The following is a 26,876-nucleotide window of genomic DNA, read 5'->3' on the forward strand; positions in this document are numbered from 1 at the left end:
TGCAGATGCCTCCTTGGCTGTCCCCAAACGGTATCAAACCAACACCCACGGGAAGCTGTAAGCATAGAGGACATGCCTGCACCCCATTGGACTTACCTGTGTGGGTTAAACCCGGGTTATTTGACAACCTATGGCGGTGATGGTTCTGCTCAGGCAGAGCAGTGCTGATGCTCCTCATAAAGCTGTCGCTGCTGTGAAGGTTCTAGGTGACATCACAAATCCCTATGGTTACATACACAACAAAGCTGGGTTGTTGTTGTTTACACTCTGCAAGGCCTGTGGAAGTGAGTGACATCATAGCACTGTAGTTCTGAGGGTTCTAGATGGATGCAACAATCTCCTGTTGCTTCTATGAAGGCCATAATAGACGACATCACCAAACAGCTCCATAGTCACATACACAGCAAAGGAGAGATGTTGTTTACACCTAGTGATGTCAGTGGTATTGAGTGACATCACAGCACAGTGCTAAGGCTCCTGGGCCTGGACACAGCAGCGGCTGCAATATCTCAACGGAGAATACGTTTATATATATGTGTGTGTGTGCGCGTATATATATATATATATATATATATATATATATATATATATATATTCTCCGCCGAAATCACTTTTAAACCCATTTCCACCTTTTTTTCCCTTCTCTTCCTCTTACTTTTTTTTCACGTTTTTTTACGTTTTTCTCCTTTTCGCCTCTTTTCTGGGCGTATTATTCTTCTTTTTCTTCTTTTTTTTCGTCTAATGCATACCCCATCAGTGCAGCAATGCTTATTCAATACCGCCAGCAGATGGAGACACTGGGGGATAATTTTCTAAGGATTTATACTGATTTTTCCTGTCTGAATTTGTCGCACAGAAAGTTGCAGGCCAAATATGTGTGACATTTCTGCGACTTTAGCTTCTAGAGCATTTTTACAACATTATACATAGGTGCTGAATACATAAAAAGCGACTGTTCAGCGACAGACAAGTCGCATCGGCTGAAAGTAGGCCAGAATGTCAGTCCATGTTGGAGCAGGTTTAGATACAGTCTAAAGCATAGATCTCAAAGTCTGTGCACAGAATTTAGCAAGGGCCTCGCACCTTCTGATGCATCAGGTAGGTGCACAATAGCATAGCCTAACCCTCTGTACTTTGGTCTATATTGATGCGGGACATAGACAGCCAGCTGATGACCAATCCATTAGTGCAATGGATGGCTGGAAGCATTTGTCTTTGCCTTTGCAATACCACAGAAGCAATGCATGGTCAATGTACAGCAATGACACACCTGTGTGAACAGCCAGGAGACCCCCCCCCCCCCATGTTATGTTACATAGTTACATAGTTAGTACGGTCGAAAAAAGACATATGTCCATCAAGTTCAACCAGGGAATTAAGGGGTAGGGGTGTGGCGCGATATTGGGGAAGGGATGAGATTTTATATTTCTTCATAAGCATTAATCTTATTTTGTCAATTAGGAACATTCAGCACCCACCCGCTATCAAGGCAGCTGCCTATCATGTCATGCCCTACCTGCACAGGTGTGCTGGCTACTCAAATGATCCAATTAAGGAGGCCATTTAGTCAGCAGCAGCAGAAGTCCTGTGCCTGGACGCTCCAACAGCGGCCAGACACAAGCAGAAGCAGAAGCAGCAGCACCACCTTTTGTTTTTTGGCTGCAGCAGCAGCAGCAGCAAGGCCCACAGGGCTGGCTAGCTGGCTAGCCAGCAAGCAGGTAGCAATGAAAGTAGGAATCTTTCTTTTTAACCCTGTAAGGGGGTGGTGCACTGTACCCGAAGATACTGCCATATCGGGTCAATGCATAGGGCGACGGAAGCAAGCTTCGAAATCGGCCCCCGTTCTCAAAAATCCATTTAATATATGGTCCCCAGATAGGGGACGTATCAGATATTAAACTGATAAAAACAGATACTACACTTGATCTTAGCCAAAAGGCCGAGAAGCGATAACCGTGAAAGGGGCGGGCCCAACAAGGTCCCCTTCATGGGCACTATCACTGCTTGCTGTCAGGGAGGCTGCCAGACAATTTTCCATGCGCACTCTGGGCTGGGGGGCAGTCAACCACCAGTACACACAGCAGAACCTAAACCCATTCCATTATTGCTAAGCAGCAAGACAGGGGCCCATTGCACTCCCACGGGGCCTTTTTAAATGCAATCCATAACCCGGATTTGCCAGGAACCCTTCTTACTCCTCCTACTTGCATGTGACACTGGGCTTAGGATCTGCATAGGAAACACACACACAAGCACACACCTACCTTTGTTGCCTGCAGATGCCTCCTTGGCTGTCCCCAAACGGTATCAAACCAACACCCACGGGAAGCTGTAAGCATAGAGGACATGCCTGCACCCCATTGGACTTACCTGTGTGGGTTAAACCCGGGTTATTTGACAACCTATGGCGGTGATGGTTCTGCTCAGGCAGAGCAGTGCTGATGCTCCTCATAAAGCTGTCGCTGCTGTGAAGGTTCTAGGTGACATCACAAATCCCTATGGTTACATACACAACAAAGCTGGGTTGTTGTTGTTTACACTCTGCAAGGCCTGTGGAAGTGAGTGACATCATAGCACTGTAGTTCTGAGGGTTCTAGATGGATGCAACAATCTCCTGTTGCTTCTATGAAGGCCATAATAGACGACATCACCAAACAGCTCCATAGTCACATACACAGCAAAGGAGAGATGTTGTTTACACCTAGTGATGTCAGTGGTATTGAGTGACATCACAGCACAGTGCTAAGGCTGCTGGGCCTGGACACAGCAGCGGCTGCAATATCTCAACGGAGAATACGTTTATATATATGTGTGTGTGTGCGCGTATATATATATATATATATATATATATATATATATATATATATATTCTCCGCCGAAATCACTTTTAAACCCATTTCCACCTTTTTTTCCCTTCTCTTCCTCTTACTTTTTTTTCACGTTTTTTTACGTTTTTCTCCTTTTCGCCTCTTTTCTGGGCGTATTATTCTTCTTTTTCTTCTTTTTTTTCGTCTAATGCATACCCCATCAGTGCAGCAATGCTTATTCAATACCGCCAGCAGATGGAGACACTGGGGGATAATTTTCTAAGGATTTATACTGATTTTTCCTGTCTGAATTTGTCGCACAGAAAGTTGCAGGCCAAATATGTGTGACATTTCTGCGACTTTAGCTTCTAGAGCATTTTTACAACATTATACATAGGTGCTGAATACATAAAAAGCGACTGTTCAGCGACAGACAAGTCGCATCGGCTGAAAGTAGGCCAGAATGTCAGTCCATGTTGGAGCAGGTTTAGATACAGTCTAAAGCATAGATCTCAAAGTCTGTGCACAGAATTTAGCAAGGGCCTCGCACCTTCTGATGCATCAGGTAGGTGCACAATAGCATAGCCTAACCCTCTGTACTTTGGTCTATATTGATGCGGGACATAGACAGCCAGCTGATGACCAATCCATTAGTGCAATGGATGGCTGGAAGCATTTGTCTTTGCCTTTGCAATACCACAGAAGCAATGCATGGTCAATGTACAGCAATGACACACCTGTGTGAACAGCCAGGAGACCCCCCCCCCCCATGTTATGTTACATAGTTACATAGTTAGTACGGTCGAAAAAAGACATATGTCCATCAAGTTCAACCAGGGAATTAAGGGGTAGGGGTGTGGCGCGATATTGGGGAAGGGATGAGATTTTATATTTCTTCATAAGCATTAATCTTATTTTGTCAATTAGGAACATTCAGCACCCACCCGCTATCAAGGCAGCTGCCTATCATGTCATGCCCTACCTGCACAGGTGTGCTGGCTACTCAAATGATCCAATTAAGGAGGCCATTTAGTCAGCAGCAGCAGAAGTCCTGTGCCTGGACGCTCCAACAGCGGCCAGACACAAGCAGAAGCAGAAGCAGCAGCAGCACCACCTTTTGTTTTTTGGCTGCAGCAGCAGCAGCAGCAAGGCCCACAGGGCTGGCTAGCTGGCTAGCCAGCAAGCAGGTAGCAATGAAAGTAGGAATCTTTCTTTTTAACCCTGTAAGGGGGTGGTGCACTGTACCCGAAGATACTGCCATATCGGGTCAATGCATAGGGCGACGGAAGCAAGCTTCGAAATCGGCCCCCGTTCTCAAAAATCCATTTAATATATGGTCCCCAGATAGGGGACGTATCAGATATTAAACTGATAAGAACAGATACTACACTTGATCTTAGCCAAAAGGCCGAGAAGCGATAACCGTGAAAGGGGCGGGCCCAACAAGGTCCCCTTCATGGGCACTATCACTGCTTGCTGTCAGGGAGGCTGCCAGACAATTTTCCATGCACACTCTGGGCTGGGGGGCAGTCAACCACCAGTACACACAGCAGAACCTAAACCCATACCATTATTGCTAAGCAGCAAGACAGGGGCCCATTGCACTCCCACGGGGCCTTTTTAAATGCAATCCATAACCCGGATTTGCCAGGAACCCTTCTTACTCCTCCTACTTGCATGTGACACTGGGCTTAGGATCTGCATAGGAAACACACACACAAGCACACACCTACCTTTGTTGCCTGCAGATGCCTCCTTGGCTGTCCCCAAACGGTATCAAACCAACACCCACGGGAAGCTGTAAGCATAGAGGACATGCCTGCACCCCATTGGACTTACCTGTGTGGGTTAAACCCGGGTTATTTGACAACCTATGGCGGTGATGGTTCTGCTCAGGCAGAGCAGTGCTGATGCTCCTCATAAAGCTGTCGCTGCTGTGAAGGTTCTAGGTGACATCACAAATCCCTATGGTTACATACACAACAAAGCTGGGTTGTTGTTGTTTACACTCTGCAAGGCCTGTGGAAGTGAGTGACATCATAGCACTGTAGTTCTGAGGGTTCTAGATGGATGCAACAATCTCCTGTTGCTTCTATGAAGGCCATAATAGACGACATCACCAAACAGCTCCATAGTCACATACACAGCAAAGGAGAGATGTTGTTTACACCTAGTGATGTCAGTGGTATTGAGTGACATCACAGCAAAGTGCTAAGGCTCCTGGGCCTGGACACAGCAGCGGCTGCAATATCTCAACGGAGAATACGTTTATATATATGTGTGTGTGTGCGCGTATATATATATATATATATATATATTTCTCCGCCGAAATCACTTTTAAACCCATTTCCACCTTTTTTTCCCTTCTCTTCCTCTTACTTTTTTTTCACGTTTTTTTACGTTTTTCTCCTTTTTGCCTCTTTTCTGGGCGTATTATTCTTCTTTTTCTTCTTTTTTTTCGTCTAATGCATACCCCATCAGTGCAGCAATGCTTATTCAATACCGCCAGCAGATGGAGACACTGGGGGATAATTTTCTAAGGATTTATACTGATTTTTCCTGTCTGAATTTGTCGCACAGAAAGTTGCAGGCCAAATATGTGTGACATTTCTGCGACTTTAGCTTCTAGAGCATTTTTACAACATTATACATAGGTGCTGAATACATAAAAAGCGACTGTTCAGCGACAGACAAGTCGCATCGGCTGAAAGTAGGCCAGAATGTCAGTCCATGTTGGAGCAGGTTTAGATACAGTCTAAAGCATAGATCTCAAAGTCTGTGCACAGAATTTAGCAAGGGCCTCGCACCTTCTGATGCATCAGGTAGGTGCACAATAGCATAGCCTAACCCTCTGTACTTTGGTCTATATTGATGCGGGACATAGACAGCCAGCTGATGACCAATCCATTAGTGCAATGGATGGCTGGAAGCATTTGTCTTTGCCTTTGCAATACCACAGAAGCAATGCATGGTCAATGTACAGCAATGACACACCTGTGTGAACAGCCAGGAGACCCCCCCCCCCCATGTTATGTTACATAGTTACATAGTTAGTACGGTCGAAAAAAGACATATGTCCATCAAGTTCAACCAGGGAATTAAGGGGTAGGGGTGTGGCGCGATATTGGGGAAGGGATGAGATTTTATATTTCTTCATAAGCATTAATCTTATTTTGTCAATTAGGAACATTCAGCACCCACCCGCTATCAAGGCAGCTGCCTATCATGTCATGCCCTACCTGCACAGGTGTGCTGGCTACTCAAATGATCCAATTAAGGAGGCCATTTAGTCAGCAGCAGCAGAAGTCCTGTGCCTGGACGCTCCAACAGCGGCCAGACACAAGCAGAAGCAGAAGCAGCAGCAGCACCACCTTTTGTTTTTTGGCTGCAGCAGCAGCAGCAGCAAGGCCCACAGGGCTGGCTAGCTGGCTAGCCAGCAAGCAGGTAGCAATGAAAGTAGGAATCTTTCTTTTTAACCCTGTAAGGGGGTGGTGCACTGTACCCGAAGATACTGCCATATCGGGTCAATGCATAGGGCGACGGAAGCAAGCTTCGAAATCGGCCCCCGTTCTCAAAAATCCATTTAATATATGGTCCCCAGATAGGGGACGTATCAGATATTAAACTGATAAGAACAGATACTACACTTGATCTTAGCCAAAAGGCCGAGAAGCGATAACCGTGATAGGGGCGGGCCCAACAAGGTCCCCTTCATGGGCACTATCACTGCTTGCTGTCAGGGAGGCTGCCAGACAATTTTCCATGCACACTCTGGGCTGGGGGGCAGTCAACCACCAGTACACACAGCAGAACCTAAACCCATACCATTATTGCTAAGCAGCAAGACAGGGGCCCATTGCACTCCCACGGGGCCTTTTTAAATGCAATCCATAACCCGGATTTGCCAGGAACCCTTCTTACTCCTCCTACTTGCATGTGACACTGGGCTTAGGATCTGCATAGGAAACACACACACAAGCACACACCTACCTTTGTTGCCTGCAGATGCCTCCTTGGCTGTCCCCAAACGGTATCAAACCAACACCCACGGGAAGCTGTAAGCATAGAGGACATGCCTGCACCCCATTGGACTTACCTGTGTGGGTTAAACCCGGGTTATTTGACAACCTATGGCGGTGATGGTTCTGCTCAGGCAGAGCAGTGCTGATGCTCCTCATAAAGCTGTCGCTGCTGTGAAGGTTCTAGGTGACATCACAAATCCCTATGGTTACATACACAACAAAGCTGGGTTGTTGTTGTTTACACTCTGCAAGGCCTGTGGAAGTGAGTGACATCATAGCACTGTAGTTCTGAGGGTTCTAGATGGATGCAACAATCTCCTGTTGCTTCTATGAAGGCCATAATAGACGACATCACCAAACAGCTCCATAGTCACATACACAGCAAAGGAGAGATGTTGTTTACACCTAGTGATGTCAGTGGTATTGAGTGACATCACAGCAAAGTGCTAAGGCTCCTGGGCCTGGACACAGCAGCGGCTGCAATATCTCAACGGAGAATACGTTTATATATATGTGTGTGTGTGCGCGTATATATATATATATATATATATATTTCTCCGCCGAAATCACTTTTAAACCCATTTCCACCTTTTTTTCCCTTCTCTTCCTCTTACTTTTTTTTCACGTTTTTTTACGTTTTTCTCCTTTTTGCCTCTTTTCTGGGCGTATTATTCTTCTTTTTCTTCTTTTTTTTCGTCTAATGCATACCCCATCAGTGCAGCAATGCTTATTCAATACCGCCAGCAGATGGAGACACTGGGGGATAATTTTCTAAGGATTTATACTGATTTTTCCTGTCTGAATTTGTCGCACAGAAAGTTGCAGGCCAAATATGTGTGACATTTCTGCGACTTTAGCTTCTAGAGCATTTTTACAACATTATACATAGGTGCTGAATACATAAAAAGCGACTGTTCAGCGACAGACAAGTCGCATCGGCTGAAAGTAGGCCAGAATGTCAGTCCATGTTGGAGCAGGTTTAGATACAGTCTAAAGCATAGATCTCAAAGTCTGTGCACAGAATTTAGCAAGGGCCTCGCACCTTCTGATGCATCAGGTAGGTGCACAATAGCATAGCCTAACCCTCTGTACTTTGGTCTATATTGATGCGGGACATAGACAGCCAGCTGATGACCAATCCATTAGTGCAATGGATGGCTGGAAGCATTTGTCTTTGCCTTTGCAATACCACAGAAGCAATGCATGGTCAATGTACAGCAATGACACACCTGTGTGAACAGCCAGGAGACCCCCCCCCCCCCATGTTATGTTACATAGTTACATAGTTAGTACGGCCGAAAAAAGACATATGTCCATCAAGTTCAACCAGGGAATTAAGGGGTAGGGGTGTGGCGCGATATTGGGGAAGGGATGAGATTTTATATTTCTTCATAAGCATTAATCTTATTTTGTCAATTAGGAACATTCAGCACCCACCCGCTATCAAGGCAGCTGCCTATCATGTCATGCCCTACCTGCACAGGTGTGCTGGCTACTCAAATGATCCAATTAAGGAGGCCATTTAGTCAGCAGCAGCAGAAGTCCTGTGCCTGGACGCTCCAACAGCGGCCAGACACAAGCAGAAGCAGAAGCAGCAGCAGCACCACCTTTTGTTTTTTGGCTGCAGCAGCAGCAGCAGCAAGGCCCACAGGGCTGGCTAGCTGGCTAGCCAGCAAGCAGGTAGCAATGAAAGTAGGAATCTTTCTTTTTAACCCTGTAAGGGGGTGGTGCACTGTACCCGAAGATACTGCCATATCGGGTCAATGCATAGGGCGACGGAAGCAAGCTTCGAAATCGGCCCCCGTTCTCAAAAATCCATTTAATATATGGTCCCCAGATAGGGGACGTATCAGATATTAAACTGATAAGAACAGATACTACACTTGATCTTAGCCAAAAGGCCGAGAAGCGATAACCGTGATAGGGGCGGGCCCAACAAGGTCCCCTTCATGGGCACTATCACTGCTTGCTGTCAGGGAGGCTGCCAGACAATTTTCCATGCACACTCTGGGCTGGGGGGCAGTCAACCACCAGTACACACAGCAGAACCTAAACCCATACCATTATTGCTAAGCAGCAAGACAGGGGCCCATTGCACTCCCACGGGGCCTTTTTAAATGCAATCCATAACCCGGATTTGCCAGGAACCCTTCTTACTCCTCCTACTTGCATGTGACACTGGGCTTAGGATCTGCATAGGAAACACACACACAAGCACACACCTACCTTTGTTGCCTGCAGATGCCTCCTTGGCTGTCCCCAAACGGTATCAAACCAACACCCACGGGAAGCTGTAAGCATAGAGGACATGCCTGCACCCCATTGGACTTACCTGTGTGGGTTAAACCCGGGTTATTTGACAACCTATGGCGGTGATGGTTCTGCTCAGGCAGAGCAGTGCTGATGCTCCTCATAAAGCTGTCGCTGCTGTGAAGGTTCTAGGTGACATCACAAATCCCTATGGTTACATACACAACAAAGCTGGGTTGTTGTTGTTTACACTCTGCAAGGCCTGTGGAAGTGAGTGACATCATAGCACTGTAGTTCTGAGGGTTCTAGATGGATGCAACAATCTCCTGTTGCTTCTATGAAGGCCATAATAGACGACATCACCAAACAGCTCCATAGTCACATACACAGCAAAGGAGAGATGTTGTTTACACCTAGTGATGTCAGTGGTATTGAGTGACATCACAGCACAGTGCTAAGGCTCCTGGGCCTGGACACAGCAGCGGCTGCAATATCTCAACGGAGAATACGTTTATATATATGTGTGTGTGTGCGCGTATATATATATATATATATATATATATATATATATATTTCTCCGCCGAAATCACTTTTAAACCCATTTCCACCTTTTTTTCCCTTCTCTTCCTCTTACTTTTTTTTCACGTTTTTTTACGTTTTTCTCCTTTTCGCCTCTTTTCTGGGCGTATTATTCTTCTTTTTCTTCTTTTTTTTCGTCTAATGCATACCCCATCAGTGCAGCAATGCTTATTCAATACCGCCAGCAGATGGAGACACTGGGGGATAATTTTCTAAGGATTTATACTGATTTTTCCTGTCTGAATTTGTCGCACAGAAAGTTGCAGGCCAAATATGTGTGACATTTCTGCGACTTTAGCTTCTAGAGCATTTTTACAACATTATACATAGGTGCTGAATACATAAAAAGCGACTGTTCAGCGACAGACAAGTCGCATCGGCTGAAAGTAGGCCAGAATGTCAGTCCATGTTGGAGCAGGTTTAGATACAGTCTAAAGCATAGATCTCAAAGTCTGTGCACAGAATTTAGCAAGGGCCTCGCACCTTCTGATGCATCAGGTAGGTGCACAATAGCATAGCCTAACCCTCTGTACTTTGGTCTATATTGATGCGGGACATAGACAGCCAGCTGATGACCAATCCATTAGTGCAATGGATGGCTGGAAGCATTTGTCTTTGCCTTTGCAATACCACAGAAGCAATGCATGGTCAATGTACAGCAATGACACACCTGTGTGAACAGCCAGGAGACCCCCCCCCCCCATGTTATGTTACATAGTTACATAGTTAGTACGGTCGAAAAAAGACATATGTCCATCAAGTTCAACCAGGGAATTAAGGGGTAGGGGTGTGGCGCGATATTGGGGAAGGGATGAGATTTTATATTTCTTCATAAGCATTAATCTTATTTTGTCAATTAGGAACATTCAGCACCCACCCGCTATCAAGGCAGCTGCCTATCATGTCATGCCCTACCTGCACAGGTGTGCTGGCTACTCAAATGATCCAATTAAGGAGGCCATTTAGTCAGCAGCAGCAGAAGTCCTGTGCCTGGACGCTCCAACAGCGGCCAGACACAAGCAGAAGCAGAAGCAGAAGCAGCAGCAGCACCACCTTTTGTTTTTTGGCTGCAGCAGCAGCAGCAGCAAGGCCCACAGGGCTGGCTAGCTGGCTAGCCAGCAAGCAGGTAGCAATGAAAGTAGGAATCTTTCTTTTTAACCCTGTAAGGGGGTGGTGCACTGTACCCGAAGATACTGCCATATCGGGTCAATGCATAGGGCGACGGAAGCAAGCTTCGAAATCGGCCCCCGTTCTCAAAAATCCATTTAATATATGGTCCCCAGATAGGGGACGTATCAGATATTAAACTGATAAGAACAGATTTTTTTTTTTTTTTTTTTTTTTTTCTATGCCGAGGAACGTGCTTTCGATTCACCCAAAGTGCAAGAAAAAGTGCAAACGTGTTACACTAAAAAAACGTGCACAAAGGATGCGGTCTATCGCAAGCCCTTCTCCGATAGGAGAGAGGCCCCCCAACAAACCTTACCCTTCGCCTCCGGACCAAAAGGTACCTGCGAGGTTCCAGGTTCGATGTCCCTTTTCGCCGAAGCTACTAGGAGACCACAAATGCTCCCGGCATCCCCCTTGGCGTTAGCCAAGGTATCTGCCCGCAGAGCCGATTACGGTAGGTACCCTGCGAAGCAGGAGTACCCGGGGTGTTTGCAGGGAGGTGCGGAACCTAATGGCCACACACACCTCCCCTAGACCGCCAGGAGGGACACCCAGAAGGGCTACCGCATCCTGACAAATCCTGTGAACACACAACACGCAAAAAGTGACACAGTGAGACAAAAAAAAAAAAAAATAAGTGAATGTGTGCAGATATACTGCCCGGACATCCGGCCGGATCTATAAAAATTTCTCTGATCCTAGCCAGAAGGCCGGGAATCAAGAGGTGAGTGCCACAAGGTGAAGAGATTATGGTGCCCGTGCTTCAACTCAGTGAGCCTATTCTCCCAGTGAGTTTCGGCACCTCGGGGTCACCACTCCCCGAGGCACAAAAGTACCTCGGCTCTAGACCCTCTCAGCCTCATGGCGAGACCCGGAGGGAACAGGTCACATCGGGGCAGCCGTCGAGCTGATTCCTCAGAACCAGCCCCGGAAAGCCCCGGTACACCTGCATCCTCCATGCAGCACCCATCCCCACCAGCATGAAAACTGATAAGAACAGATACTACACTTGATCTTAGCCAAAAGGCCGAGAAGTGATAACCGTGAAAGGGGCGGGCCCAACAAGGTCCCCTTCATGGGCACTATCACTGCTTGCTGTCAGGGAGGCTGCCAGACAATTTTCCATGCACACTCTGGGCTGGGGGGCAGTCAACCACCAGTACACACAGCAGAACCTAAACCCATACCATTATTGCTAAGCAGCAAGACAGGGGCCCATTGCACTCCCACGGGGCCTTTTTAAATGCAATCCATAACCCGGATTTGCCAGGAACCCTTCTTACTCCTCCTACTTGCATGTGACACTGGGCTTAGGATCTGCATAGGAAACACACACACAAGCACACACCTACCTTTGTTGCCTGCAGATGCCTCCTTGGCTGTCCCCAAACGGTATCAAACCAACACCCACGGGAAGCTGTAAGCATAGAGGACATGCCTGCACCCCATTGGACTTACCTGTGTGGGTTAAACCCGGGTTATTTGACAACCTATGGCGGTGATGGTTCTGCTCAGGCAGAGCAGTGCTGATGCTCCTCATAAAGCTGTCGCTGCTGTGAAGGTTCTAGGTGACATCACAAATCCCTATGGTTACATACACAACAAAGCTGGGTTGTTGTTGTTTACACTCTGCAAGGCCTGTGGAAGTGAGTGACATCATAGCACTGTAGTTCTGAGGGTTCTAGATGGATGCAACAATCTCCTGTTGCTTCTATGAAGGCCATAATAGACGACATCACCAAACAGCTCCATAGTCACATACACAGCAAAGGAGAGATGTTGTTTACACCTAGTGATGTCAGTGGTATTGAGTGACATCACAGCACAGTGCTAAGGCTCCTGGGCCTGGACACAGCAGCGGCTGCAATATCTCAACGGAGAATACGTTTATATATATGTGTGTGTGTGCGCGTATATATATATATATATATATATATATTTCTCCGCCGAAATCACTTTTAAACCCATTTCCACCTTTTTTTCCCTTCTCTTCCTCTTACTTTTTTTTCACGTTTTTTTACGTTTTTCTCCTTTTCGCCTCTTTTCTGGGCGTATTATTCTTCTTTTTCTTCTTTTTTTTCGTCTAATGCATACCCCATCAGTGCAGCAATGCTTATTCAATACCGCCAGCAGATGGAGACACTGGGGGATAATTTTCTAAGGATTTATACTGATTTTTCCTGTCTGAATTTGTCGCACAGAAAGTTGCAGGCCAAATATGTGTGACATTTCTGCGACTTTAGCTTCTAGAGCATTTTTACAACATTATACATAGGTGCTGAATACATAAAAAGCGACTGTTCAGCGACAGACAAGTCGCATCGGCTGAAAGTAGGCCAGAATGTCAGTCCATGTTGGAGCAGGTTTAGATACAGTCTAAAGCATAGATCTCAAAGTCTGTGCACAGAATTTAGCAAGGGCCTCGCACCTTCTGATGCATCAGGTAGGTGCACAATAGCATAGCCTAACCCTCTGTACTTTGGTCTATATTGATGCGGGACATAGACAGCCAGCTGATGACCAATCCATTAGTGCAATGGATGGCTGGAAGCATTTGTCTTTGCCTTTGCAATACCACAGAAGCAATGCATGGTCAATGTACAGCAATGACACACCTGTGTGAACAGCCAGGAGACCCCCCCCCCCCCCATGTTATGTTACATAGTTACATAGTTAGTACGGTCGAAAAAAGACATATGTCCATCAAGTTCAACCAGGGAATTAAGGGGTAGGGGTGTGGCGCGATATTGGGGAAGGGATGAGATTTTATATTTCTTCATAAGCATTAATCTTATTTTGTCAATTAGGAACATTCAGCACCCACCCGCTATCAAGGCAGCTGCCTATCATGTCATGCCCTACCTGCACAGGTGTGCTGGCTACTCAAATGATCCAATTAAGGAGGCCATTTAGTCAGCAGCAGCAGAAGTCCTGTGCCTGGACGCTCCAACAGCGGCCAGACACAAGCAGAAGCAGAAGCAGCAGCAGCACCACCTTTTGTTTTTTGGCTGCAGCAGCAGCAGCAGCAAGGCCCACAGGGCTGGCTAGCTGGCTAGCCAGCAAGCAGGTAGCAATGAAAGTAGGAATCTTTCTTTTTAACCCTGTAAGGGGGTGGTGCACTGTACCCGAAGATACTGCCATATCGGGTCAATGCATAGGGCGACGGAAGCAAGCTTCGAAATCGGCCCCCGTTCTCAAAAATCCATTTAATATATGGTCCCCAGATAGGGGACGTATCAGATATTAAACTGATAAGAACAGATACTACACTTGATCTTAGCCAAAAGGCCGAGAAGCGATAACCGTGAAAGGGGCGGGCCCAACAAGGTCCCCTTCATGGGCACTATCACTGCTTGCTGTCAGGGAGGCTGCCAGACAATTTTCCATGCACACTCTGGGCTGGGGGGCAGTCAACCACCAGTACACACAGCAGAACCTAAACCCATACCATTATTGCTAAGCAGCAAGACAGGGGCCCATTGCACTCCCACGGGGCCTTTTTAAATGCAATCCATAACCCGGATTTGCCAGGAACCCTTCTTACTCCTCCTACTTGCATGTGACACTGGGCTTAGGATCTGCATAGGAAACACACACACAAGCACACACCTACCTTTGTTGCCTGCAGATGCCTCCTTGGCTGTCCCCAAACGGTATCAAACCAACACCCACGGGAAGCTGTAAGCATAGAGGACATGCCTGCACCCCATTGGACTTACCTGTGTGGGTTAAACCCGGGTTATTTGACAACCTATGGCGGTGATGGTTCTGCTCAGGCAGAGCAGTGCTGATGCTCCTCATAAAGCTGTCGCTGCTGTGAAGGTTCTAGGTGACATCACAAATCCCTATGGTTACATACACAACAAAGCTGGGTTGTTGTTGTTTACACTCTGCAAGGCCTGTGGAAGTGAGTGACATCATAGCACTGTAGTTCTGAGGGTTCTAGATGGATGCAACAATCTCCTGTTGCTTCTATGAAGGCCATAATAGACGACATCACCAAACAGCTCCATAGTCACATACACAGCAAAGGAGAGATGTTGTTTACACCTAGTGATGTCAGTGGTATTGAGTGACATCACAGCACAGTGCTAAGGCTCCTGGGCCTGGACACAGCAGCGGCTGCAATATCTCAACGGAGAATACGTTTATATATATGTGTGTGTGTGCGCGTATATATATATATATATATATATATATATATATATATATATATATTTCTCCGCCGAAATCACTTTTAAACCCATTTCCACCTTTTTTTCCCTTCTCTTCCTCTTACTTTTTTTTCACGTTTTTTTACGTTTTTCTCCTTTTCGCCTCTTTTCTGGGCGTATTATTCTTCTTTTTCTTCTTTTTTTTCGTCTAATGCATACCCCATCAGTGCAGCAATGCTTATTCAATACCGCCAGCAGATGGAGACACTGGGGGATAATTTTCTAAGGATTTATACTGATTTTTCCTGTCTGAATTTGTCGCACAGAAAGTTGCAGGCCAAATATGTGTGACATTTCTGCGACTTTAGCTTCTAGAGCATTTTTACAACATTATACATAGGTGCTGAATACATAAAAAGCGACTGTTCAGCGACAGACAAGTCGCATCGGCTGAAAGTAGGCCAGAATGTCAGTCCATGTTGGAGCAGGTTTAGATACAGTCTAAAGCATAGATCTCAAAGTCTGTGCACAGAATTTAGCAAGGGCCTCGCACCTTCTGATGCATCAGGTAGGTGCACAATAGCATAGCCTAACCCTCTGTACTTTGGTCTATATTGATGCGGGACATAGACAGCCAGCTGATGACCAATCCATTAGTGCAATGGATGGCTGGAAGCATTTGTCTTTGCCTTTGCAATACCACAGAAGCAATGCATGGTCAATGTACAGCAATGACACACCTGTGTGAACAGCCAGGAGACCCCCCCCCCCCCATGTTATGTTACATAGTTACATAGTTAGTACGGTCGAAAAAAGACATATGTCCATCAAGTTCAACCAGGGAATTAAGGGGTAGGGGTGTGGCGCGATATTGGGGAAGGGATGAGATTTTATATTTCTTCATAAGCATTAATCTTATTTTGTCAATTAGGAACATTCAGCACCCACCCGCTATCAAGGCAGCTGCCTATCATGTCATGCCCTACCTGCACAGGTGTGCTGGCTACTCAAATGATCCAATTAAGGAGGCCATTTAGTCAGCAGCAGCAGAAGTCCTGTGCCTGGACGCTCCAACAGCGGCCAGACACAAGCAGAAGCAGAAGCAGCAGCAGCACCACCTTTTGTTTTTTGGCTGCAGCAGCAGCAGCAGCAAGGCCCACAGGGCTGGCTAGCTGGCTAGCCAGCAAGCAGGTAGCAATGAAAGTAGGAATCTTTCTTTTTAACCCTGTAAGGGGGTGGTGCACTGTACCCGAAGATACTGCCATATCGGGTCAATGCATAGGGCGACGGAAGCAAGCTTCGAAATCGGCCCCCGTTCTCAAAAATCCATTTAATATATGGTCCCCAGATAGGGGACGTATCAGATATTAAACTGATAAGAACAGATAAAAGGTTTCAACAAAATTTTATTGAATAAATAAGAAACCATACAAAATTTAAAATGCAAAATAATAAAAGGTTCACAAAAGTTTTAAAATACAAATAATAAAACCAGTAATAAGAGGAGAAAAAATAAAAATGGCAGGATAAAACATTATACAAATGTCATAAAAACTGATTATACTGTTATTTCGTTCCATAGAGGCAGACACCACATGGATGCTGCCTCGCTGGCCCCCAACTGTTTCTTGTCTCTTAGGTAATAGATGTACATCTCACTCAGGGCCAGCTTTATACAGTTTTTAACATCAATAAAATCATGTTTAAAAAGTAAGATGTTCCTAACTTTCCAGATGGCATTTTTAAAACAATTAATAATCATCCAGCAGATCATCTGCTGTTTAAAATTGGGGCAGTTAAAAAGACCGTAAAAGACACATTCGTGATTAAAATGTTTTAGGCCGCAGGCCCACTTCAAAAGTGGGCCTACCTTCCTCCAAAGCTCCCGTGCAAAAGGGCAGTTCCAAAATATGTGCAGCACCGTTTCGTCCACTCCGCAGCCATCTCTCGGGCACTTGGCTCTCGCCACCAGTCCTCGCCTGTGCTGGAACTCACGAGTAGGGAGGCACTGGTGGACGATTGCCCAGGCAAGATCCCTGTGTACATTCGCCAGAAACTTCCCGTACACGTTCCGCCATACCTTTTTGGATCTTGCCTGTGTGAAATTGGACACTGCCAGGGTAACCTCACTCCGCCTGAGGACCTTTGATACCTTTCTCTGGTCCCCCAGTATGTCAGGCTCCAAATCTTGGAGACCTAGGAGCCTGACTGTCTTTTCCAACACCACATAATGTTTTGGGGGACACAGAAGCACCGGAGCGTTCAGAGGGATGCGCAACCATCTTTTAAAAACCATGCCCGCAGCGTACCTTAAAAAGCAGCTAAAAATGCCATCGGATTTAATAATTTTAAAACAGAAACAGAAATACTTTATGTAAAAGAAAGTAAAAAGGTTAGGAACATCTTTCCCGCCATTATCTTTACTTTTGTACATAAAATCACGCTTTAATTTCTCCATTTTTGAACCCCATAAAAAAGAAAAAACAATTCTAGTTACTTTTTTAATGTATAAAATAGATGGAGGAAATACCATGGCAATGTATAGCATAATAGGGAGTAAAACCATCTTTATTATTAAAATCTTCCCCTCCATGGTAAGGTTTCTAAGATTCCACATTAAAATCTTCTTCTCCATCTTAGCTATAGCTGAATCCCAGTTAGGGCTCCCATCATTGACCTGGTTAAAAACAATACCTAAAACTTTAATTTGATCCTGTTGCATTGTGACTCCTGGGGTGATGGATGAATCCCAGGAGCCAATATAAAAACAGTCACATTTATCTGTGTTTAGCTTAAAACCAGAGACCTCGCAGAAATAGCTGGTGTTCCTCAATGCCCCCCTCATGGATGGAGAGTCCGGGCACAGTATGGTGACATCATCCATGTACCCCAACACCTTTAGATGGGTCCCTCCTCCACCAGGTATCGGTACGCCTCTTACTACCCGGTCTTTTCTGAGGAGGGCCATCAGTGGTTCGATTGCGCAAATAAAAAGGAGTGGGGACAGGGGGCAGCCCTGTTTGACACCTGATAAAAGAGGAACACCGCTGGTTAAAAAGCCATTAACAGAGACTTGACTAAAACAGGATCGGTATAAAAGCATGATTCGGCTTAAAATCGTTTCAGGCACTGCCATCTTTTTAAGAACTAAAAACAGGTATTCATGGGAGACCCTATCAAAGGCTTTTTCAAAGTCTAAGGATAAAATTGCTACAGTTTGATTTCTATCCTTAAAATACCATAAAACATCTCTTAAAATATTTAGGGATTCAGCTATAGACCTTCCAGGTACCCCACAAACCTGATTTGGGTGAATTAATTTATGAATAAAAGGTTTAAAACGGACAGCTAATAACTTGGCTAAAACTTTATAATCGACATTTAAAAGTGTGATGGGGCGCCAATTTTTTAGCATATCCTTTTCACCCTTTTTAAAAAGTAATGATACAATCCCCCTCCTCCAGGAAGGGGGAAGTTCATTAACAATAAAAGTTTCTTTATACAATAAAACCATATCATCCTTTAAAATATCCCAAAAAGCTAAATAAAATTCGATGGGTAAACCATCTTCCCCAGGGGCCTTCCCACTAGAAAAACTTTTAAAAACAAATAAAAGTTCATCTAAGTTAAGATCACGGGATAAAACATCCTGGTCTAAAACATCTAGCTTAAAATCAAGGGAATTAAGAACATGTTCTAAAAAGGATGGATTAAGATCTTTCTTATTAAAAAGAAGCTGGTAGAAGTTAAAAACTGCATCTAACATGCCTTTTGGAGTGGATTCACCCTCAAGGTTTTGGATGATATCCCTCCTATTCATCACTTTTTTAAAAAAGAAACGGGAACATTTCTCGCCCTCCTCCAGGTGCTGCACATGTGAGTTAAAAATGATTTGTTTCCCTTTCTTTTCTATGGCATGTTTTATTTCAGTTTTAAGGTTTAAAATATCATTTTCTACATCCATACCAGCTTCTTTCAATTTAAAAAGTACATTTAAACGCATGTTAAGAACATAAAACCACTGTTTTTCCATTTTTGCCTTCTTCTTACCTGCTTTGATAAAAAAAAATCTGATTTTAGATTTGGTGCCCTCCCACCAGTGCAGCATAGGCTCGTGGGGTTTTCTTTGTGATTGCCAGCATTGGTAGGTCCGCACAAACTCCTCTTTTATCTCAGGGTCCTCTAGGAGTGTGGTGTTTAATCTCCAGAGGCCCCTTTTTGCTTTTTGCTCCCCCTCTAGCTCCAGGCCCACCAAGAGGAGCTTATGATCAGAGAAGATATTCTGCTCGAGCGTGCATTTCAGGGGTTTAAAAGCTCTAGAGGAAAAAATAAAATCGATTCTGGAGCTCACTCTTCCATTGGACCATGTGGCGCCTGGGTCCTCCGGCAAGAGATCCTTCCAGCAATCTTTCAAATTAAAATCATCAATAAAATTTTTAAGCAGGTAAGAAGTGCGGTCTTTACGATTAATATCCCCACCCTGCCGGTGTTCCCCATCACGTATGCAGTTAAAATCACCTCCCACCAGCAGGGGGGAAGACCCAACACAAAACAGTGGTAAAATTTCAAATAGTTCTGCCCGCTCCTGTTTATCAGGAGGGGCATACACATTTAAAACACGAATTAAAAGTCCATTAAAATATAGATGAATTAAAAGAGCTCTGCCAGGCACAATCTCAGTTACTGTATGAATAGAAAAGGACTGGCCTCGGCAGAGCAGCCCAACACCCACAGAACGACAGTCATTTGCACCGGACCATATGGATGGGCCCAGCTTCCAGTCTTCTTTTAAGTCTTTATAGTCCATTTTACTAGGGATTCCACATTCTTGTAGCAGGCAAAGGTCAAAGTCACATGTCTCTAGATAAGAAAATAAAGCAGCCCTGCGATCAGGGCTCTTTAAGGACCTCACATTGAGTGAGGCAATTTTTACAGGGATAGGCATAGTTTATGGAGAGTCCGTGCTTGGAGAATCAAAGTCAATAATAAGCTGCGTACCGTCATCCCCCGCCTGCGGGGTCATCAGCTCCTTGATGTTCTGAGGGTCGGAGCTTGAGATCGATGATGCCCCGACCCTGAGCTCGCTCTCGTCCGAACTACGGCACGCCGCTTTCCTTTGAATGTCTTCCTCTTCTTCTTCTCTTTGTCTTTTAAATGTCACACTGCTGTCCATATCCTCTGTGTTGCTCTCACTCGATGTAATCTCTGGCCCCCGGCTGATGGATCTGCGTCTTCTTTCATCATTTGACGACTGGAACTGCTGCACAGGGGCCTGTGAGGCCTCTTTTCCGGAACCTTTGCCGCTACCTTGGGAAGTTTTCATCGCTTGTTCCCCAGCAAGCGTTGCTGAGGACTGTTGCTCCAACTTCCCCATCGATCGACGATGGCCAGTTTTACCCACCGGGTCCACTGCTGGCGGGGCAGCAAACCCTGGTTTGGCGCCACTTGTCTTCTTGGCCCTGTCCTGTATAGGCGGAGTAACAGGACCGGGCTCAGACCTGGCCACCTGGCTCCCCTTCCGGCGGGCTTTCACCGGGGCCTCTTCGTCCGGAGCAGGGCGACCCTGGGCCAAGCCAGTACCTGGCTTATGCTGCAATTTTGGGTCCACTTTTGCCCCCACCGAGGCCCGTCGGCTGCCACCCGCCACAGGTGAGCCCCCTTCAGAAGTTTCGGCGGGCTCTTGAGCCAGGTAGGAAGTCGATCGACGTCTTTCAATTTCCCGGGCAGTAAACTCGATCACCCGCCCGGGCTTCGTGGAATCCCCATGGCCTCCCCCTAGCACTACCACCGGTGGGCCCCCCGATGGAGCACCAGAGGTCTTGGGCCTGGACCCATCAGTACCTGCCATCTGGGGTTTGGGCATCTTAAAAAAGGACGTCTTTTGTCCTGTCCCCTCTTTGGGTGGGCCCAGCCTTGACCCACCCATCGTAGTTTTTGCTTTATGGGGACAGGAATTAAAATCGTGATTTTCCTCTCCGCAGAGGTTGCACCTTATCGTATGGCTACATCTTGAGGCTATGTGACCTTCTTGGCCACACCTATTGCAGCGAATCACACGCTCCGCGCCGCAGGTCTCCTGGGTGTGGCCAAACCTCAAGCAATTTCGGCAATACATAGGCATTTGAGGATAGAACAGGAAGCCCCGAACTCTCCCGATGGCAAAATTTGGGGGCGGATGGCAAAGACCCCCAATACCACCGGGATCCTTACGGAGCTTGACCCAGAACTTCCTCTTGCCGTTCCAGAACCGCACGGAGTTCAAGATTTTGTTTGCGAATCGCACCTCTTCGCAGTATCGCCGAAGAAAAGTGGCTATATCCTCCGTGGTCACATGAGGGCTGTGCATAGCCACCACCAACGGTATATGTTCCTCACCATAGAGGAACTGGAACGAAAGACCGTCGAGTCGATCGTCCCTCTGGTCCGCACCAGACAAGGTTGCATAGATGTTATCGCAACACGCCGTGGCCGTGAAGGTGACGGTATACAGGCCACGGCTTTCCTGGTCATTTAGACACAGGATGTCCTCCCTATTGAGGCGGAAGTAGTCAAGAAGAATCACCTCCGCAATGAAGCGGAGGTTCTTCAACTGACGATGGCTCTCCGACACCTCTATGCGGATGGTATTTCGCATCGACATTTCCCCAGAGGGGAAAGCCCAGGAGAACGGCATCTTCCACACCCAGGGACTAAGCCCCTTCCCCAATAGCAGCAGGGGCTCGGAATCCCGCTATAAAAGCGGAACCCTTACCCAAGGCAGAGGTCGGGGGTACCCTAGGTGCTTCCGAAGCTACAGGTAACGCTCAACGTACCGAAAATGCCTTCTGAGACACAAGGTCCCAGAGACAGGGGGATCGCAACCCGTTGTCCGTGGACTAAGCCCGCTCCCCAATAGCAGCAAGGGGGTGAAGTCCCTCCGTAAGGAGAGACAATCCCCCAAGGCCGAGAAGCGGGGTACCACAGACACCTTCCGACCAGACCAAATGCAGATACTACACTTGATCTTAGCCAAAAGGCCGAGAAGCGATAACCGTGAAAGGGGCGGGCCCAACAAGGTCCCCTTCATGGGCACTATCACTGCTTGCTGTCAGGGAGGCTGCCAGACAATTTTCCATGCACACTCTGGGCTGGGGGGCAGTCAACCACCAGTACACACAGCAGAACCTAAACCCATACCATTATTGCTAAGCAGCAAGACAGGGGCCCATTGCACTCCCACGGGGCCTTTTTAAATGCAATCCATAACCCGGATTTGCCAGGAACCCTTCTTACTCCTCCTACTTGCATGTGACACTGGGCTTAGGATCTGCATAGGAAACACACACACAAGCACACACCTACCTTTGTTGCCTGCAGATGCCTCCTTGGCTGTCCCCAAACGGTATCAAACCAACACCCACGGGAAGCTGTAAGCATAGAGGACATGCCTGCACCCCATTGGACTTACCTGTGTGGGTTAAACCCGGGTTATTTGACAACCTATGGCGGTGATGGTTCTGCTCAGGCAGAGCAGTGCTGATGCTCCTCATAAAGCTGTCGCTGCTGTGAAGGTTCTAGGTGACATCACAAATCCCTATGGTTACATACACAACAAAGCTGGGTTGTTGTTGTTTACACTCTGCAAGGCCTGTGGAAGTGAGTGACATCATAGCACTGTAGTTCTGAGGGTTCTAGATGGATGCAACAATCTCCTGTTGCTTCTATGAAGGCCATAATAGACGACATCACCAAACAGCTCCATAGTCACATACACAGCAAAGGAGAGATGTTGTTTACACCTAGTGATGTCAGTGGTATTGAGTGACATCACAGCACAGTGCTAAGGCTCCTGGGCCTGGACACAGCAGCGGCTGCAATATCTCAACGGAGAATACGTTTATATATATGTGTGTGTGTGCGCGTATATATATATATATATATATATATATATATATATATTTCTCCGCCGAAATCACTTTTAAACCCATTTCCACCTTTTTTTCCCTTCTCTTCCTCTTACTTTTTTTTCACGTTTTTTTACGTTTTTCTCCTTTTCGCCTCTTTTCTGGGCGTATTATTCTTCTTTTTCTTCTTTTTTTTCGTCTAATGCATACCCCATCAGTGCAGCAATGCTTATTCAATACCGCCAGCAGATGGAGACACTGGGGGATAATTTTCTAAGGATTTATACTGATTTTTCCTGTCTGAATTTGTCGCACAGAAAGTTGCAGGCCAAATATGTGTGACATTTCTGCGACTTTAGCTTCTAGAGCATTTTTACAACATTATACATAGGTGCTGAATACATAAAAAGCGACTGTTCAGCGACAGACAAGTCGCATGGGCTGAAAGTAGGCCAGAATGTCAGTCCATGTTGGAGCAGGTTTAGATACAGTCTAAAGCATAGATCTCAAAGTCTGTGCACAGAATTTAGCAAGGGCCTCGCACCTTCTGATGCATCAGGTAGGTGCACAATAGCATAGCCTAACCCTCTGTACTTTGGTCTATATTGATGCGGGACATAGACAGCCAGCTGATGACCAATCCATTAGTGCAATGGATGGCTGGAAGCATTTGTCTTTGCCTTTGCAATACCACAGAAGCAATGCATGGTCAATGTACAGCAATGACACACCTGTGTGAACAGCCAGGAGACCCCCCCCCCCCCATGTTATGTTACATAGTTACATAGTTAGTACGGTCGAAAAAAGACATATGTCCATCAAGTTCAACCAGGGAATTAAGGGGTAGGGGTGTGGCGCGATATTGGGGAAGGGATGAGATTTTATATTTCTTCATAAGCATTCATCTTATTTTGTCAATTAGGAACATTCAGCACCCACCCGCTATCAAGGCAGCTGCCTATCATGTCATGCCCTACCTGCACAGGTGTGCTGGCTACTCAAATGATCCAATTAAGGAGGCCATTTAGTCAGCAGCAGCAGAAGTCCTGTGCCTGGACGCTCCAACAGCGGCCAGACACAAGCAGAAGCAGAAGCAGCAGCAGCACCACCTTTTGTTTTTTGGCTGCAGCAGCAGCAGCAGCAAGGCCCACAGGGCTGGCTAGCTGGCTAGCCAGCAAGCAGGTAGCAATGAAAGTAGGAATCTTTCTTTTTAACCCTGTAAGGGGGTGGTGCACTGTACCCGAAGATACTGCCATATCGGGTCAATGCATAGGGCGACGGAAGCAAGCTTCGAAATCGGCCCCCGTTCTCAAAAATCCATTTAATATATGGTCCCCAGATAGGGGACGTATCAGATATTAAACTGATAAGAACAGATACTACACTTGATCTTAGCCAAAAGGCCGAGAAGCGATAACCGTGAAAGGGGCGGGCCCAACAAGGTCCCCTTCATGGGCACTATCACTGCTTGCTGTCAGGGAGGCTGCCAGACAATTTTCCATGCACACTCTGGGCTGGGGGGCAGTCAACCACCAGTACACACAGCAGAACCTAAACCCATACCATTATTGCTAAGCAGCAAGACAGGGGCCCATTGCACTCCCACGGGGCCTTTTTAAATGCAATCCATAACCCGGATTTGCCAGGAACCCTTCTTACTCCTCCTACTTGCATGTGACACTGGGCTTAGGATCTGCATAGGAAACACACACACAAGCACACACCTACCTTTGTTGCCTGCAGATGCCTCCTTGGCTGTCCCCAAACGGTATCAAACCAACACCCACGGGAAGCTGTAAGCATAGAGGACATGCCTGCACCCCATTGGACTTACCTGTGTGGGTTAAACCCGGGTTATTTGACAACCTATGGCGGTGATGGTTCTGCTCAGGCAGAGCAGTGCTGATGCTCCTCATAAAGCTGTCGCTGCTGTGAAGGTTCTAGGTGACATCACAAATCCCTATGGTTACATACACAACAAAGCTGGGTTGTTGTTGTTTACACTCTGCAAGGCCTGTGGAAGTGAGTGACATCATAGCACTGTAGTTCTGAGGGTTCTAGATGGATGCAACAATCTCCTGTTGCTTCTATGAAGGCCATAATAGACGACATCACCAAACAGCTCCATAGTCACATACACAGCAAAGGAGAGATGTTGTTTACACCTAGTGATGTCAGTGGTATTGAGTGACATCACAGCACAGTGCTAAGGCTCCTGGGCCTGGACACAGCAGCGGCTGCAATATCTCAACGGAGAATACGTTTATATATATGTGTGTGTGTGCGCGTATATATATATATATATATATATATATATATATATATATATATATTTCTCCGCCGAAATCACTTTTAAACCCATTTCCACCTTTTTTTCCCTTCTCTTCCTCTTACTTTTTTTTCACGTTTTTTTACGTTTTTCTCCTTTTCGCCTCTTTTCTGGGCGTATTATTCTTCTTTTTCTTCTTTTTTTTTCGTCTAATGCATACCCCATCAGTGCAGCAATGCTTATTCAATACCGCCAGCAGATGGAGACACTGGGGGATAATTTTCTAAGGATTTATACTGATTTTTCCTGTCCGAATTTGTCGCACAGAAAGTTGCAGGCCAAATATGTGTGACATTTCTGCGACTTTAGCTTCTAGAGCATTTTTACAACATTATACATAGGTGCTGAATACATAAAAAGCGACTGTTCAGCGACAGACAAGTCGCATCGGCTGAAAGTAGGCCAGAATGTCAGTCCATGTTGGAGCAGGTTTAGATACAGTCTAAAGCATAGATCTCAAAGTCTGTGCACAGAATTTAGCAAGGGCCTCGCACCTTCTGATGCATCAGGTAGGTGCACAATAGCATAGCCTAACCCTCTGTACTTTGGTCTATATTGATGCGGGACATAGACAGCCAGCTGATGACCAATCCATTAGTGCAATGGATGGCTGGAAGCATTTGTCTTTGCCTTTGCAATACCACAGAAGCAATGCATGGTCAATGTACAGCAATGACACACCTGTGTGAACAGCCAGGAGACCCCCCCCCCCCATGTTATGTTACATAGTTACATAGTTAGTACGGTCGAAAAAAGACATATGTCCATCAAGTTCAACCAGGGAATTAAGGGGTAGGGGTGTGGCGCGATATTGGGGAAGGGATGAGATTTTATATTTCTTCATAAGCATTAATTTTATTTTGTCAATTAGGAACATTCAGCACCCACCCGCTATCAAGGCAGCTGCCTATCATGTCATGCCCTACCTGCACAGGTGTGCTGGCTACTCAAATGATCCAATTAAGGAGGCCATTTAGTCAGCAGCAGCAGAAGTCCTGTGCCTGGACGCTCCAACAGCGGCCAGACACAAGCAGAAGCAGAAGCAGAAGCAGCAGCAGCACCACCTTTTGTTTTTTGGCTGCAGCAGCAGCAGCAGCAGCAAGGCCCACAGGGCTGGCTAGCTGGCTAGCCAGCAAGCAGGTAGCAATGAAAGTAGGAATCTTTCTTTTTAACCCTGTAAGGGGGTGGTGCACTGTACCCGAAGATACTGCCATATCGGGTCAATGCATAGGGCGACGGAAGCAAGCTTCGAAATCGGCCCCCGTTCTCAAAAATCCATTTAATATATGGTCCCCAGATAGGGGACGTATCAGATATTAAACTGATAAGAACAGATACTACACTTGATCTTAGCCAAAAGGCCGAGAAGCGATAACCGTGAAAGGGGCGGGCCCAACAAGGTCCCCTTCATGGGCACTATCACTGCTTGCTGTCAGGGAGGCTGCCAGACAATTTTCCATGCACACTCTGGGCTGGGGGGCAGTCAACCACCAGTACACACAGCAGAACCTAAACCCATACCATTATTGCTAAGCAGCAAGACAGGGGCCCATTGCACTCCCACGGGGCCTTTTTAAATGCAATCCATAACCCGGATTTGCCAGGAACCCTTCTTACTCCTCCTACTTGCATGTGACACTGGGCTTAGGATCTGCATAGGAAACACACACACAAGCACACAC

The 26,876-nt window shown here is 46.4% G+C and overlaps 8 non-coding genes and 3 pseudogenes across 8 annotated transcripts; all 11 read right to left on the reverse strand.

Moving 5' to 3' along the window:
• Window positions 1-1,760: 1,760 nt before the first annotated feature.
• Window positions 1,761-1,951, reverse strand: LOC130340727 (U2 spliceosomal RNA). The gene has a single exon (XR_008880797.1). It is a non-coding gene; the product is annotated as a U2 spliceosomal RNA (small nuclear RNA).
• A 2,085-nt stretch (window positions 1,952-4,036) lies between these two features.
• LOC130340726 (U2 spliceosomal RNA) lies at window positions 4,037-4,227 on the reverse strand. The gene has a single exon (XR_008880796.1). It is a non-coding gene; the product is annotated as a U2 spliceosomal RNA (small nuclear RNA).
• A 2,066-nt stretch (window positions 4,228-6,293) lies between these two features.
• On the reverse strand, window positions 6,294-6,484 carry LOC130340738 (U2 spliceosomal RNA). The gene has a single exon (XR_008880801.1). It is a non-coding gene; the product is annotated as a U2 spliceosomal RNA (small nuclear RNA).
• A 2,067-nt stretch (window positions 6,485-8,551) lies between these two features.
• LOC130340742 (U2 spliceosomal RNA) lies at window positions 8,552-8,742 on the reverse strand. Its single transcript, XR_008880802.1, has one exon. It is a non-coding gene; the product is annotated as a U2 spliceosomal RNA (small nuclear RNA).
• Window positions 8,743-10,826: 2,084 nt separating this feature from the next.
• Window positions 10,827-11,054, reverse strand: LOC130340736 (U2 spliceosomal RNA; annotated as a pseudogene).
• Window positions 11,055-11,707: 653 nt separating this feature from the next.
• On the reverse strand, window positions 11,708-11,867 carry LOC130340740 (U2 spliceosomal RNA; annotated as a pseudogene).
• A 2,070-nt stretch (window positions 11,868-13,937) lies between these two features.
• Window positions 13,938-14,128, reverse strand: LOC130340744 (U2 spliceosomal RNA). Its single transcript, XR_008880803.1, has one exon. It is a non-coding gene; the product is annotated as a U2 spliceosomal RNA (small nuclear RNA).
• A 2,087-nt stretch (window positions 14,129-16,215) lies between these two features.
• On the reverse strand, window positions 16,216-16,403 carry LOC130340731 (U2 spliceosomal RNA). Its single transcript, XR_008880799.1, has one exon. It is a non-coding gene; the product is annotated as a U2 spliceosomal RNA (small nuclear RNA).
• A 5,389-nt stretch (window positions 16,404-21,792) lies between these two features.
• LOC130340741 (U2 spliceosomal RNA) lies at window positions 21,793-22,010 on the reverse strand (annotated as a pseudogene).
• A 2,079-nt stretch (window positions 22,011-24,089) lies between these two features.
• On the reverse strand, window positions 24,090-24,280 carry LOC130340745 (U2 spliceosomal RNA). Its single transcript, XR_008880804.1, has one exon. It is a non-coding gene; the product is annotated as a U2 spliceosomal RNA (small nuclear RNA).
• Window positions 24,281-26,376: 2,096 nt separating this feature from the next.
• On the reverse strand, window positions 26,377-26,567 carry LOC130340746 (U2 spliceosomal RNA). The gene has a single exon (XR_008880805.1). It is a non-coding gene; the product is annotated as a U2 spliceosomal RNA (small nuclear RNA).
• Between the last annotated feature and the right edge of the window lie 309 nt (window positions 26,568-26,876).

The sequence above is a fragment of the Hyla sarda genome, unplaced genomic scaffold (assembly GCF_029499605.1).
Source record: "Hyla sarda isolate aHylSar1 unplaced genomic scaffold, aHylSar1.hap1 scaffold_599, whole genome shotgun sequence".
NCBI lineage: Eukaryota > Metazoa > Chordata > Amphibia > Anura > Hylidae > Hyla > Hyla sarda.